The sequence below is a fragment of the Rattus norvegicus genome, chromosome 5 (assembly GCF_036323735.1).
Source record: "Rattus norvegicus strain BN/NHsdMcwi chromosome 5, GRCr8, whole genome shotgun sequence".
In the NCBI taxonomy this organism is placed as follows: Eukaryota; Metazoa; Chordata; class Mammalia; order Rodentia; family Muridae; genus Rattus; species Rattus norvegicus.
In genome coordinates, this window is record NC_086023.1 from 108,783,123 (window position 1) to 108,799,553 (window position 16,431).

The window sequence follows — 16,431 nt, forward strand, 5'->3', positions numbered from 1 at the left end:
GTCAGGTAAAAGGGGGACTCTATCCATGAGAAGAACGTGCATGGCTCAGTACAAGACTGCTGTAGGAATCAAGAAGGAAAGAAGAAAAGGTACTGTAATGTCAAGAGTATACAGGTCAGATCATCTGATAAAGCCAACAACTCCAGAACTCTGGCAACCATTGACAACCCACTTGTTCTGATTTTTCTTCTCTTCTTCTGTTTAACAAACTCTGGTCCTTCAAAGAGTACCCCAGGATATGAAGGCATCACCTTTACTAATGGGTTATTTTTCACCATTAGACCAGGAACTGTTTATGGGAGGTACATAAGTATGGCACTCCTGATGAAGCATCCTGTAGTCAGAACTTAGTGACGTGGTCACACGTTTTAGCAACATTCAGTCTACTTGGGCTGCTAACTCAGACTCCCGAATTGTTAATAAGTGAGGGAAGATCAAATACAAGGGCAACTGTTAATGAGGTCCATGATTATCTTACTAATTTGGTTGACCATGCAAACTCCTGGGCAATTTTTTTTTTTGCTAAAATGTAATTCCATCATTTCATTTGTCTGCTCAAAATGTTCCAATGATCTCCATTTACCTACTATGTGTTCAAATTTAGTCTCTTAAAATATATTTATATTTTTCTAGACAATTGTAGTATAAATCTCATTGGTGCCCCATTATTATCCATATTGTCATTTCTGAGCAATGCTGGGTCAGTTAACATAATTGTATAAGAACCGTATAAAAGGGTATGAAAATTTTTACTTGTATGCTCTTACAGTATCCAACATTAAGTGTATGATACATGTAATACATGCTTGCTTTGTGGCTAGCAAGTAGGGTAACTCTGCTGTGCAAACATGAGTTATGAGCTTCAGGTTCACAAATTAAGTTCCAGTAAGTAGCCAGGTTTTTGAATCCATAGATTAAGTTAAAATAATTAAATAAATTCTAACAACTATATCTATCCCCAATGGTTTCAGACATTTATATTCAATTGTACATGGTATTTGAACGTGAAAGAAAAGAGTAATTAATGTATTTCTAGAACAACATTCATTTGCAGAACAGTTTTACAGTCCCATTTCCATGTTGTCTGTTCCACTTTATTTTCTGAGTCCTGTCTTTCTTTGAACTTAGGGCTGGCTGATATTTCAGGTAGACCAGTTGGCCAGTGAGTCTCTGAAATCCACCTGTCTCTATACCTAAGACTAGGGGAATAGGCTCATTCTACCATGCCTGGCTTGGAATCTGGACCCTGGTCTTCATACCTGCACAGTGAATACTTTACCCACCCAGCCATTTTCCCAGCCTTCAGTGCTGGTCTTCATGTTTTAATGCTATTAATGATGATGCTTGAATACTGGATGGTGATATGACTCTGCTAGGAGTGTGGTAGTGACCATGTAGTCATTAACACATGGCTTTTGACATCACCTGGGCTCCTAATATCTAGTTGAAAGGAAAGAAAAGAATACCAGTAAAGCAGGAACACCTGCTTCTTAATGGCCATTAAAAAGAAATGTGCAATGCTTTATTTAGGCAGAGATGCTGGAACATGCAGGGCTTTGCCACACATCTTCTTTGCAGCAACAACCCTCCACCAAGGAAAGACATACGTCACTGGAAATCAGTCCTCCCTTTCTCACATGAGCACTGCATGAATAACATGTAAATGTTTTGAAGCAGCAATAGCTGGTATATGGGGGGAGAAGGAAAATGTGAGGGCCTTATTCATCCTCACCACGCTGTATCTTTCCCCCATAGAAATGAGTCTAATATACTTTTTATTGTCATAAAAATGTAATACTTTCAAAAACTGCCCTTGTTTCCAACCTACGTTTATGTTGTGAATACATACAAATAATGTATTCGCTTATGTTTTCTGAATTCAAAAGTCCCCATTATAAATTGAGAAAGATGTATGGGGTTGACTGATGATGCAGATATATGCAGAACCTTGGTGCCTACCACACTGCTACACAGGTTTTGATAAAGATGGTTTAATGCTTGTCAGTCTCTTTCTCACCTCTAAACAAAGATGAGCATCTGGCCAGCCAGAGGGAAGTATAAAAGGCTTGATTTTAGCCCATTTTGGTTTTAGGACCTTATTCCATCAGATGCCCTCCTGATTTAAGTTAGATCCTGGAATTCTTTTTTCTTTCTTCTTTCTTTACTTTTAAAGTATAGACTAACTATATGCTTAATAACCTCATTTAAAAGGGTTCTCTTATTTTCAGTAAAGCAGTGTACTCCCAAATTGTGCATAACTTTCTGCTTAAATTTCCCTGTTGGTTTCATTAAACAAATCAATAAGTACTCTTTCTGTTCTTCAGATTAAACTCCAAAGCCTCTAAGCCGATTGCTCTCCCCTCTGCTCCACGCACTTCCAGTTTTCCTTTATGGTCTTCAAAGAATCACTCACTAGACTATAAATATAAAAGTCTTGCCTCCTGTTAAGGATGTTGTTTGTTTGGGGAATTCATCAAAAGCCCCTGTGCATAGAAGTCTAAAAGTGAAGTTCTTGCTGAATTTATCATGCTGTAAACATGGCCTCAAAGTATGCTGAAGCAATATTGACTTTCGTGCTACCATATTTTCTAATCCCTTTACGAAGCAGTTAGACTCTAGCATTGCTACCATAGAGACTGGGAAAGTTCCAGGCTTCAGCTAGCTCTTCCCCTCTCTGTATTCCTTGGTGCCTTTCATAGAGACTTTCGCGCATCCATGTAATGTGTTTTGATCACATTCACCCTGCAGTCTCTCTCCTGTCTTTACCTATCCAAACCCCCATTCTTGCTTCTAGAACTTTCTTCTCGGGAGAACATGAACAATACTGACCAGTACTCAGGGCTTGGCAGCTACTTCCATCTCTTAGCAACTTCACCTCAAACCACTACACGTTTGCAATGAGATTGACAGATTCCATCAGGAGCCACAAATAGAATGAGTGGGAAATGAGGTCAGTGCAGGTAAAAAAGGTACATATCAGACACTTGCTATTTCTGGACATCTCTGTTTGATCTAGTAACACTGGGAACATACAAAGAATGGTCATGGTAAAACACACTGCCAGTCACGAAGTCTCAGAGGCCAAGGTTGCCATAACCTCCAGCTCTGGCTTCAGCTGGACTGTGACTCTCCCTAATAATGTACTCAGAAGTGAGTTCTCCAAATTTCATTTCTCTTCTGGTAGATTCCTGGTAACCTTCTGATACCTGCCTTTTCTATCTGTGTGAGCCCAAAGGCATTTTCATTTCTAACCAAGGTGTTGACTAAAATAGCTTATCTTGTCCAGTTTATGACTTCTCATGATGTAACAAATCACTGACCTCCTGCTACAAAGCTGGTCTTACGTCCTGGCTTTTACAGTTTTCTATGCATTTAGGCAAGAGTTTTAGTTTTTGTGGGCCTCCCCATAAATAATATTATCCTTTTCTAATTCTTTGCTCTGAGTTTTCTTTAAAACCATTTCTCTGTGACTCGCATAAGAATTCTGTGAAAATAGGCCGCTCTCTGAGCCATGTTCACAGACTTTGTGATAATCAGTCTCTCCTTTCCCTCTTGCAACTTTGTTTTTTAAAAAACATGGCCTTGCTATGTAGTCCAGGCTGATGTGTCAAATTTCAGATCTCATGCCTTCAGCCTCTTGAGTGTGAGGATTAATTGGCCCTCTATTAACAGGTCCTATGTATGTGTAGATTCAACCAATTGTGAATCAAAAATGCAAGAACTATTCAATCTTCACTAAAACAAACATCTATAGACTTTTTGATCTTCTCATTCTTCTCTAAACAATAGGATGGTTTTAATGAAGTCTTGCATTGTATCAAGCATTCTAAGTAACCTAGAGATGTTTTAAAGTATACAAGGGTCCCTGCTCCCAAACCCAGAGGGAGAGAGAACACATCGCCCGGACAGGTGGGCACTCCTAAGACTGCAGGGCAGGAGAGACCTCCAGTACTGCCCACGCTTGCCCAAATCCCTGGCCCAAGAGAAAACTGTATAAGGCCTCTGGCAAAAGGAAGATAGGAGCACTCAAGCTACAGGAGCCCTGAAGTCCAGACTGCACCCGGATCTGAAGGGACCCGGTCAAACACCTCCCTGCACCCAAATCCCGTGGGAGGGAGAGCTAGACATTCAGAGAGGCAGACATGCCTGGGAAGCCAGAGAAGAATACTCTCTGCCCACAATTCTGACTCTAGAGGAAAACGCCTAGTGCCATCTGGGGCCCCTGTGCACAGGGACCCAACAGAAGGCAGGGCAGGCCCTTCTGGTTGCTGCCCTCATGGAGAGCTAAAACCCAGCCCAGAGAAGGGACTTCAGGCCCAAGAACTGAGGTAAGACCAACTTTTCTACTCTAAGTGAACTGCCTGGTGGACTCAGGACATATGCTCACAGGAATAGCAGAAGACCAGTAGACAGGAAAGACTACACGCTTGATAGCAGGACACTCTGTTTCCATAACTGGCTGAAAGAAAATAGAAAAACAGGTCTATAGCACTCTGGACACACAGACCTCTAGGATGGTCTAACCACTGTCAGAAATAGCAGAACAAGGTAACACCAGAGACAACCTGATGGCAAGAGGCAAGCACAGGAACCCAAGCAACAGAATCCAAGACTACATGGCATCATTGGAGCCCAATTCTCCCACTAAAGCAAACACTAAATATCCAAACACACCAGAAAAGCAAGATCTTGATTTTAAATCACATTTGATCATGATGATGGAGGACTTCAAGAAAGACATAAAGAACTCTCTTAGAGAAATGTAGGAAAACACAAATAAACAAGCAAAAGCCTATAGAGAGGAAACACAAAAATCCCTAAAAGAATTACAGGAAAACACAAACAGGTGAAGGAATTACACAAAAGAGAAACAAGCCTAGAACTAAATTAGGGAAACGACAACTTGATAATAATCCCAAATAATATAAAGTACCTCGGTGTGACTTTAACCAAGCAAATGAAAGATCTGTATGGTAAGAACTTCAAGCCTCTTAAGAAAGAAATTAAAGAAGATCTGAGAAGTTGGAAAGATCTCCCATGCTCATGAATTGGCAGGATTAATATAGGAAAAATGGCCATTTTGCCAAAAGTGATCTACTGATTCAATTCAATCCCCATCAAAATTCCAACCTAATTCTTCATAGAGAACAATTTCAAATTCATCTGGAATAACAAAAAACCCAGGATAGTTAAAACTATCCTCAACAATAAAAGTACTTTCAGGGGAAATCACTGTCCCTGAACTCAAGCAGTATGACAGAGCAATAGTGATAAAAACTGCATGGTATTGGTACAGAGACAGACAGATAGACCAATGGAATAGAATTGAAGACCCAGAAATGAACCCACACACCTATGGTCACTTGATTTTTGACAAATGAGCCAAAACCATCCAATGGAAAAAGATAGCATTTTCAGCAAATGGTGCTGGTTCAACTGGAGGTCACCATGTAGAAGAATGCAGATCGATCCATGCTTATCACCCTGTACAAAGCTTAAGTCCAAGTGGATCAAGGACCTCCACATCAAACCAGACACACTCAAACTAATAGAAGAGAAAGTGGGGAAGAATCTCGAACACGTGGGCACAGGAGAAAATTTCCTGAACAAAACACCAATGGCTTATGCTCTAAGATCAAGAATCGACAAATGGGACACCCGAGGATCCCGGCCCGCAGCAGCTCTCTGCTCCCAGACCCGGTGAGAGAGAGACCCAACCGCCTGGTCAGGTGGGCACTCCTGAGGCTGCAGAGCGGAAGAAAACACCAACACTGCTCACCCCTGCCCACATCCCTGGCCCAAGAGGAAACTGTATAAGGCCTCTGGGCTCCCGTGGGGGAGGGCCGAGGAGCAGCAGGACACCTGCCAGAGACACCACCGGACCCTGAAGGAAACAGACCGGATAAACAGTTCTCTGCACCCAAATCCCGTGGGAGGGAGAGCTAAACCTTCAGAGAGGCAGACAAGCCTGGGAAACCAGAAGAGACTGCTCCCTGCACACACATCTCGGACGCCAGAGGAAAAAGCCAAAGACCATCTGGAACCCTGGTGCACTGAAGCTCCCAGAAGGGGCGGCACAGGTCTTCCTGGTTGCTGCCGCTGCAGAGAGCCCCTGGGCAGCACCCCACGAGCGAACCTGAGCCTCGGGACCACAGGTAAGACCAAATTTTCTGCTGCAAGAAAGCTGCCTGGTGAACTCAAGACACAGGCCCACAGGAACAGCTGAAGACCTGTAGAGAGGAAAAACTACACGCCCGAAAGCAGAACACTCTGTCCCCAGAACTGACTGAAAGAGAGGAAAACAGGTCTACAGCACTCCTGACACACAGGCTTATAGGACAGTCTAGCCACTGTCAGAAATAGCAGAACAAAGTAACACTAGAGATAATCTGATGGCGAGAGGCAAGCGCAGGAACCCAAGCAACAGAAACCAAGACTACATGCCATCATCGGAGCCCAATTCTCCCACCAAAACAAACATGGAATATCCAAACACACCAGAAAAGCAAGATCTAGTTTCAAAATCATATTTGATCATGATGCTGGAGGACTTCAAGAAAGACATGAACACACTTAGGGAAGCACAGGAAAACATTAATAAACAAGTAAAAGCCTACAGAGAGGAATCGCAAAAATCCCTGAAAGAATTCCAGGAAAACACAATCAAACAGTTGAAGGAATTAAAAATGGAAATAGAAGCAATCAAGAAAGAACACATGGAAACAACCCTGGATATAGAAAACCAAAAGAAGAGACAAGGAGCTGTAGATACAAGCTTCACCAACAGAATACAAGAGATGGAAGAGAGAATCTCAGGAGCAGAAGATTCCATAGAAATCATTGACTCAACTGTCAAAGATAATGTAAAGCAGAAAAAGCTACTGGTCCAAAACATACAGGAAATTGAGGACTCAATGAGAAGATCAAACCTAAGGATAATAGGTATAGAAGAGAGTGAAGACTACCAGCTCAAAGGACCAGTAAATATCTTCAACAAAATCATAGAAGAAAACTTCCCTAACCTAAAAAAAGAGATACCCATAGACATACAAGAAGCCTACAGAACTCCAAACAGATTGGACCAGAAAAGAAACACCTCCCGTCACATAATTGTCAAAACACCAAACGCACAAAATAAAGAAAGAATATTAAAAGCAGTAAGGGAAAAAGGTCAAGTAACATATAAAGGGAGACCTATCAGAATCACACCAGACTTCTCGCCAGAAACTATGAAGGCCAGAAGATCCTGGACTGATGTTATACAGACCCTAAGAGAACACAAATGCCAGCCCAGGTTACTGTATCCAGCAAAACTCTCAATTAACATTGATGGAGAAACCAAGATATTCCATGACAAAACCAAATTTACACAATATCTTTCTACAAATCCAGCACTACAAAGGATAATAAATGGTAAAGCCCAACATAAGGAGGCAAGCTATACCCTAGAAGAAGCAAGAAACTAATCGTCTTGGCAACAAAACAAAGAGAATGAAAGCACACAAACATAACCTCACATCCAAATATGAATATAACGGGAAGCAATAATCACTATTCCTTAATATCTCTCAATATCAATGGCCTCAACTCCCCAATAAAAAGACATAGATTAACAAACTGGATACGCAACGAGGACCCTGCATTCTGCTGCCTACAGGAAACACACCTCAGAGACAAAGACAGACACTACCTCAGAGTGAAAGGCTGGAAAACAACTTTCCAAGCAAATGGTCAGAAGAAGCAAGCTGGAGTAGCCATTCTAATATCAAATAAAATCAATTTCCAACTAAAAGTCATCAAAAAAGATAAGGAAGGACACTTCATATTCATCAAAGGAAAAATCAACCAAGATGAACTCTCAATCCTAAATATCTATGCCCCAAATACAAGGGCACCTACATACGTAAAAGAAACCTTACTAAAGCTCAAAACACACATTGCACCTCACACAATAATAGTGGGAGATTTCAACACCCCACTCTCATCAATGGACAGATCATGGAAACAGAAATTAAACAGTGATGTAGACAGACTAAGAGAAGTCATGAGCCAAATGGACTTAACAGATATTTATAGAACATTCTATCCTAAAGCAAAAGGATATACCTTCTTCTCAGCTCCTCATGGTACTTTCTCCAAAATTGACCATATAATTGGTCAAAAAACGGGCCTCAACAGGTACAGAAAGATAGAAATAATCCCATGCGTGCTATCAGACCACCACGGCCTAAAACTGGTCTTCAATAACAATAAGGGAAGAATGCCCACATATACGTGGAAATTGAACAATGCTCTACTCAATGATAACCTGGTCAAGGAAGAAATAAAGAAAGAAATTAAAAACTTTTTAGAATTTAATGAAAATGAAGATACAACATACTCAAACTTATGGGACACAATGAAAGCTGTGCTAAGAGGAAAACTCATAGCGCTGAGTGCCTGCAGAAAGAAACAGGAAAGAGCATATGTCAGCAGCTTGACAGCCCACCTAAAAGCTCTAGAACAAAAAGAAGCAAATACACCCAGGAGGAGGAGAAGGCAGGAAATAATCAAACACAGAGCTGAAATCAACCAAGTAGAAACAAAAAGGACCATAGAAAGAATCAACAGAACCAAAAGTTGGTTCTTTGAGAAAATCAATAAGATAGATAAACCCTTAGCCAGACTAACGAGAGGACACAGAGAGTGTGTCCAAATTAACAAAATCAGAAATGAAAAGGGAGACATAACTACAGATTCGGAGGAAATTCAAAAAATCATCAGATCTTACTATAAAAACCTATATTCAACAAAATTTGAAAATCTTCAGGAAATGGACAATTTCCTAGACAGATACCAGGTATCGAAGTTAAATCAGGAACAGATAAACCAGTTAAACAACCCCATAACTCCTAAGGAAATAGAAGCAGTCATTAAAGGTCTCCCAACCAAAAAGAGCCCAGGTCCAGACGGGTTTAGTGCAGAATTCTATCAAACCTTCATAGAAGACCTCATACCAATATTATCCAAACTATTCCACAAAATTGAAACAGATGGAGCCCTACCGAATTCCTTCTACGAAGCCACAATTACTCTTATACCTAAACCACACAAAGACACAACAAAGAAAGAGAACTTCAGACCAATTTCCCTTATGAATATCGACGCAAAAATACTCAATAAAATTCTGGCAAACCGAATTCAAGAGCACATCAAAACAATCATCCACCATGATCAAGTAGGCTTCATCCCAGGCATGCAGGGATGGTTTAATATACGGAAAACCATCAACGTGATCCATCATATAAACAAACTGAAAGAACAGAACCACATGATCATTTCATTAGATGCTGAGAAAGCATTTGACAAAATTCAACACCCCTTCATGATAAAAGTCCTGGAAAGAATAGGAATTCAAGGCCCATACCTAAACATAGTAAAAGCCATATACAGCAAACCAGTTGCTAACATTAAACTAAATGGAGAGAAACTTGAAGCAATCCCACTAAAATCAGGTACTAGACAAGGCTGCCCACTCTCTCCCTACTTATTCAATATAGTTCTTGAAGTTCTAGCCAGAGCAATCAGACAACAAAAGGAGATCAAAGGGATACAGATCGGAAAAGAAAAGGTCAAAATATCACTATTTGCAGATGACATGATAGTATATTTAAGTGATCCCAAAAGTTCCACCAGAGAACTACTAAAGCTGATAAACAACTTCAGCAAAGTGGCTGGGTATAAAATTAACTCAAATAAATCAGTTGCCTTCCTCTATACAAAAGAGAAACAAGCCGAGAAAGAAATTAGGGAAACGACACCCTTCATAATAGACCCAAATAATATAAAGTACCTCGGTGTGACTTTAACCAAGCAAGTAAAAGATCTGTACAATAAGAACTTCAAGACACTGAAGAAAGAAATTGAAGAAGACCTCAGAAGATGGAAAGATCTCCCATGCTCATGGATTGGCAGGATTAATATAGTAAAAATGGCCATTTTACCAAAAGCAATCTACAGATTCAATGCAATCCCCATCAAAATACCAATCCAATTCTTCAAAGAGTTAGACAGAACAATTTGCAAATTCATCTGGAATAACAAAAAACCCAGGATAGCTAAAGCTATCCTCAACAATAAAAGGACTTCAGGGGGAATCACTATCCCTGAACTCAAGCAGTATTACAGAGCAATAGTGATAAAAACTGCATGGTATTGGTACAGAGACAGACAGATAGACCAATGGAATAGAATTGAAGACCCAGAAATGAACCCACACACCTATGGTCACTTGATTTTTGACAAAGGAGCCAAAACCATCCAATGGAAAAAAGATAGCATTTTCAGCAAATGGTGCTGGTTCAACTGGAGGGCAACATGTAGAAGAATGCAGATCGATCCATGCTTATCACCCTGTACAAAGCTTAAGTCCAAGTGGATCAAGGACCTCCACATCAAACCAGACACACTCAAACTAATAGAAGAAAAACTAGGGAAGCATCTGGAACACATGGGCACTGGAATAAATTTCCTGAACAAAACACCAATGGCTTATGCTCTAAGATCAAGAATCAACAAATGGGATCTCATAAAACTGCAAAGCTTCTGTAAGGCAAAGGACACTGTGGTTAGGACAAAACGGCAACCAACAGATTGGGAAAAGATCTTTACCAATCCTACAACAGATAGAGGCCTTATATCCAAAATATACAAAGAACTCAAGAAGTTAGACTGCAGGGAAACAAATAACCCTATTAAAAAATGGGGTTCAGAGCTAAACAAAGAATTCACAGCTGAGAAATGCCGAATGGCTGAGAAACACCTAAAGAAATGTTCAACATCTTTAGTCATAAGGGAAATGCAAATCAAAACAACCCTGAGATTTCACCTCACACCAGTGCGATTGGCTAAGATCAAAAACTCAGGTGACAGCAGATGCTGGCGAGGATGTGGAGAAAGAGGAACACTCCTCCATTGTTGGTGGGATTGCAGACTGGTAAAACCATTCTGGAAATCAGTCTGGAGGTTCCTCAGAAAATTGGACATTGAACTGCCTGAGGATCCAGCTATACCTCTCTTGGGCATATACCCAAAAGATGCCTCAACATATAAAAGAGACACGTGCTCCACTATGTTCATCGCAGCCTTATTTATAATAGCCAGAAAATGGAAAGAACCCAGATTCCCTTCAACAGAGGAATGGATACAGAAAATGTGGTACATCTACACAATTGAATATTACTCAGCTATCAAAAACAACGAGTTCATGAAATTCGTAGGCAAATGGTTGGAACTGGAAAATATCATCCTGAGTGAGCTAACCCAATCACAGAAAGACATACATGGTATGCACTCATTGATAAGTGGCTATTAGCCCAAATGCTTGAATTACCCTAGATCCCTAGAACAAACGAAACTCAAGACGGATGATCAAAATGTGAATGCTTCACTCCTTCTTTAAATGAGGAAAAAGAATACCCTTGGCAGGGAAGGGAGAGGCAAAGATTAAAACAGAGACTGAAGGAACACCCATTCAGAGCCTGCCCCACATGTGGCCCATACATATACAGCCACCCAATTAGACAAGATGGATGAAGCAACGAAGTGCAGACCGACAGGAGCCGGATGTAGATCGCTCCTGAGAGACACAGCCAGAATACAGCAAATATAGAGGCGAATGCCAGCAGCAAACCACTGAACTGAGAATAGGTCCCCTATTGAAGGAATCAGAGAAAGAACTGGAAGAGCTTGAAGGGGCTCGAGACCCCAAAAGTACAACAATGCCAAGCAACCAGAGCTTCCAGGGACTAAGCCACTACCTAAAGACTATACATGGACTGACCCTGGACTCTGACCCCATAGGTAGCAATGAATATCCTAGTAAGAGCACCAGTGGAAGGGGAAGCCCTGGGTCCTGCTAAGACTGAACCCCCAGTGAACTACTCTATGGGGGGAGGGCGGCAATGGGGGGAGGGTTGGGAGGGGAACACCCATAAGGAAGGGGAGGGGGGAGGGGGATGTTTGCCCGGAAACCGGGAAAGGGAATAACACTCGAAATGTATATAAGAAATACTCAAGTTAATAAAAAAAAAAAAAAGAAATGTAGAAAAAAAAAAGATACCATAAAAAAAAAAAAAAAAAGAATCGACAAATGGGATCTCATAAAACTGAAAGCTTCTGTAAGGCAAAAATACTGTGGTTAGGACAAAAGGGCAACCAACAGATTGGGAAAAAACCTTTACCAATCCTACAACTGATAGAGGCCTTATATGCAAAATATATGAAGAACTCATGAAGTTAGACTGCAAGGAGACAAATAACCCTATTAAAAATGGGGTTCAGAGCTAAACAAAGAATTCACAGCTGGGGAGTGCCAAATGGCTGAGAAGCACCTAAAGAAATGTTCAACATCTTTAGTCATAAGGGAAATGAAAATCAAACAACCCTGAGATTCCACCTCACCAGTCAGAATGGCTAAGATCAAAAACTCCAGTGACAGCAGATGCTGGCGAGGATGTGGAGAAAGAGGAACACTCCTCCATTGTTGGTGGGATTGCAGACTGGTACAACCATTCTGGAAATCAGTCTGGAGGTTCCTTAGAAAATTGGACATAGAACTACCTGACGAACCAGTTATACTTCTGTTGGGTATATACCCAAAAGATGCCCCAACATATAACAAAGACACATACTTCTCTATGTTCATTGCAGCCTTATTTATAATAGCCAGAAGCTGGAAAGAACCCAGATGCCCTTCAACAGAAGAATGGATACAGAAAATGTGGTACATCTACACTACTACTCAGCTATCAAAAACAACGACTTTATGAAATTCATAGGCAAATGGATGGAACTGGAAAATATCATCCTGAGTGAGCTAACCCAATCACAGAAAGACATACATGGTATGCACTCATTGATAAGTGGCTATTAGCCCAAATGTTTGAATTACCCTAGATGCCTAGAACAAATGAAACTCAAGACGGATGACCAAAATGCGAATGCTTCACTCCTTCTTTAAATGGGCAACATGAATAGCCTTTGGAGGGAATAGGAAGGCAAAGTTTAGAACAGAGGCTGAAGGAACACCCATTCAGAGCCTGCCCCACATGTGGCCCATACATATAGAGCCACCAAACTAGATAAGGTGAATGAAGCAAAGAAGTGCAAGCTGACAAGAATTGGATGTAGGTCTCTCCTGAGAAACACAGCCCGAATAAAGCAAATACATAGGCGAATGCCAGCAGCAAACCATGGAACTGAGAACGGGACCCCGGTTGAAGGAATCAGAGAAAGGACTGAAAGAGCTTGAAGGGGCTCGAGACCCCATATGAACAACAATGCCAACCAACCAGAGCTTCCAGGGACTAAGCCACTACCCAAAGTCGATACATGAACTGACCTTGGGCTCCAACTGCATAGGTAGCAGTGAATAGCCTAGTAAGGGCACCAGTGGAAGGGAAGCCTTTGTTCCTGCCAAGACTGAACCCCCAGTGAATGGGATTGTAGCCAGGAGGGTGTTAGTGGGGGGAAAATGGGGAGGGGAACACCCATATAGAAGGGGAGGTGGAGGGGTTAGGGGGATGTTGGCCTGGAAACCGGGAAAGGCAATAACATTCAAAATGTAAATAAGAAATACCCAATTTAATAAAGATGGAGGGGAAAAAAGAATAAATAAATACAGAGTGAAAAATTAAAAAAAAATAAAGTATACAAGGGAAGTGAGTGAGTTATATATAAATACTACACAACTTTACACAAGGTTTTGGGCATCTGTAAATTTTAGTATCATCAAAGGAACATCCTGAAATACTAGCTCTGCCTGGACATCAATATATTTTCTTTTCCTAAGGCTTTTTATGAGACTTGACCTTCCCTTCTCAATACTATTCATATCTGATGACCAACTATTTGTGTCTCCCTTTTGTTCCATGCCTTGGAATTCTAACTATAATAATATCCTTCTAGGAAAATCACTCCCAAGACTGGAGTTACGAGTAGAAAGGAATCCCCTGACTTTCAAGACTCTTCAACCCTTTTTCATGTTCTGCTTTCAGTGGTAAACATTCTAACACTTCAGAACTTCACAGTGTATAACAAGGGTCAACTGAGGTCGCTGAGATAAAAAATAAGACTGATTGAGAAAATACTGTGTGATAATTAGTGTTCAATGAAAGGTCTCCAAAAAGTTTAACTACTAACATTACCCTTGCCAAGTAAAATTCAGACTAGCCCTGAGTAACTATACACTATTGGAATGCTGGGAAGCAAGCCACGATGGAAAATATGACTGACCTGGGATTGCCATCCTGTAAGGAATCTAAGGCTAACCACATAACTTATATGGAGATAGAAGAAGAGAGGGGAAGGGAGAAGAAGGGAGAGATAGAGAGAGGAAGAGAGAAGAGGGATAGATAGAGTAAAAAAAGAGAGAAAGGAGAGAGAACTCATTTTTCCTGATATTCCAACCCAAGAGCCAAATGTGTTAATTTGGTCCCAGTAGACACAAAGGACTTAGAAGTTCTACTAGAAGACTAAGCCAAGGCTCTAATTGAGCCAATCACTATCTTCAGTTGAGGTCATTGGGGTAGAGATAAGCTGTTTTCTCTGTGCTCTGCCTGAATAGTCAATCCCAGGTCCCATGAACAGAATAAAAAAAGCTATTGCTTTATGATGTTAAAATTTGAGGTAATGTCTTTAGCTACTAGTAACGGTAACTTGGCTTTATCATTTGATGAATAGATGGAACCTGTATTAGTCTATTCTATTGTTGTGCTTTTCTATTGTCATGATAAAATACCATGACCAAAGCAACTCACAGAAAATAAGTTTATTTTGGTTGTGGTTTCAGAGGATGGGAATCCATATCGATGGGGAAAGTGCAGCAGTAGGCATCAGGACAAAGAAACTGGCAGATCATGCTTTAGCCACACACAAGAAGTGGATAAAGAACAGGAAGTGAGACGATGGTATAAGCAATCAAAGCTCATCTACTTCTTCCAGCAAGGCTGTACCTCCTAAAGTTTCCACAAACTCTCTCATAGGGGATCAAGTATTCAAATACATAAACCTTTGGTGGACATCTCTCACTCAAACCACCACTAAACCTTTACTTGAAAGAATGCATTTGTGGCAATTCATAGTGATGCATAGGGCCTTCACTTTACAATGTCTGCCCACATATAATAGAACATGACTAGTAGCTGTGTAGATTCTGCATTGCCTCATCTGCTGAGAACATGGCTGATGAACCAGAGCCATAACTCCCTTGAAAGTGAACTCCACCCTGTTGTCATTGGCGTTGTCTGGACAAGTACTGTGCACAGGTGGTGGAGCCTCATACTCTCTCTTCTGTGGCCATTCCTCTTCTCTGCATTTTTAAGGGGGCCTGAATCAAGTGTGATGTATATACAGGGTGAGTATAATCGTTTATACCCATAATTCCAGCACATAGGAGGTTATGACAGGAGGATCAACATAAGTTTGAGACTAGCCTGGGTAACACTGCAGGTTCCAGGCTAGAATAAACTACAGAGTAAGACCTGTGTATTAGTTACTTTTCTATTGCTGTGAAAGAACACATGACCAAGGCAGCTTATAAAGGGAAGCATTTAGTTGGGGGGCTTTCTTGCAGTTTTACAGGATAAGTTCATGACCATCTTGGTGGAGAGCATGGTAGTAGGCAGGCACCATAGTCATAGCTGAAAGCCTAGATTTTTATCTGCAAGTTGGAGGAAAAGAGAGAGAAACTAAACTTATTGTGGGTTTTTGAAACCTAAACACCCACCTCCTGTGATACACCTCCTATAAGAAGGCCAGAGCTTCTACTCCTTCCCAACTGGGCATCTAGTATTCAAATATATGATCCTATAAAAGTTGTTCTTACATGGGCATTGGAAAAAATTTCCTGAACAAAACACCAATGGCTTATGCTCTAAGATCAAGAATCGACAAATGGGATCTCATAAAACTGCAACGCTTCTGTAAGGCAAAGGACACTGTGGTTACGACAAAACGGCAACCAACAGATTGGGAAAAGATCTTTACCAATCCTACAACTGATAGAGGCCTTATATCCAAAATATACAAAGAACTCAAGAAGTTAGACCGCAGGGAGACAAATAACCCTATTAAAAAATGGGGTTCAGAGCTAAACAAAGAATTCACAGCTGAGGAATGCCGAATGGCTGAGAAGCACCTAAAGAAATGTTCAACATCTTTAGTCATAAGGGAAACACAAATCAAAACAACCCTGAGATTTCACCTCACACCAGTGAGAATGGCTAAGATCAAAAACTCAGGTAACAGCAGATGCTGGCGAGGATGCAGAGAAAGAGGAACACTCCTCCATTGTTGGTGGGATTGCAGACTGGTACAACCATTCTGGAAATCAGTCTGGAGGTTCCTCAGAAAATTGGACATTGAACTGCCTGAGGATCCAGCTATACCTCT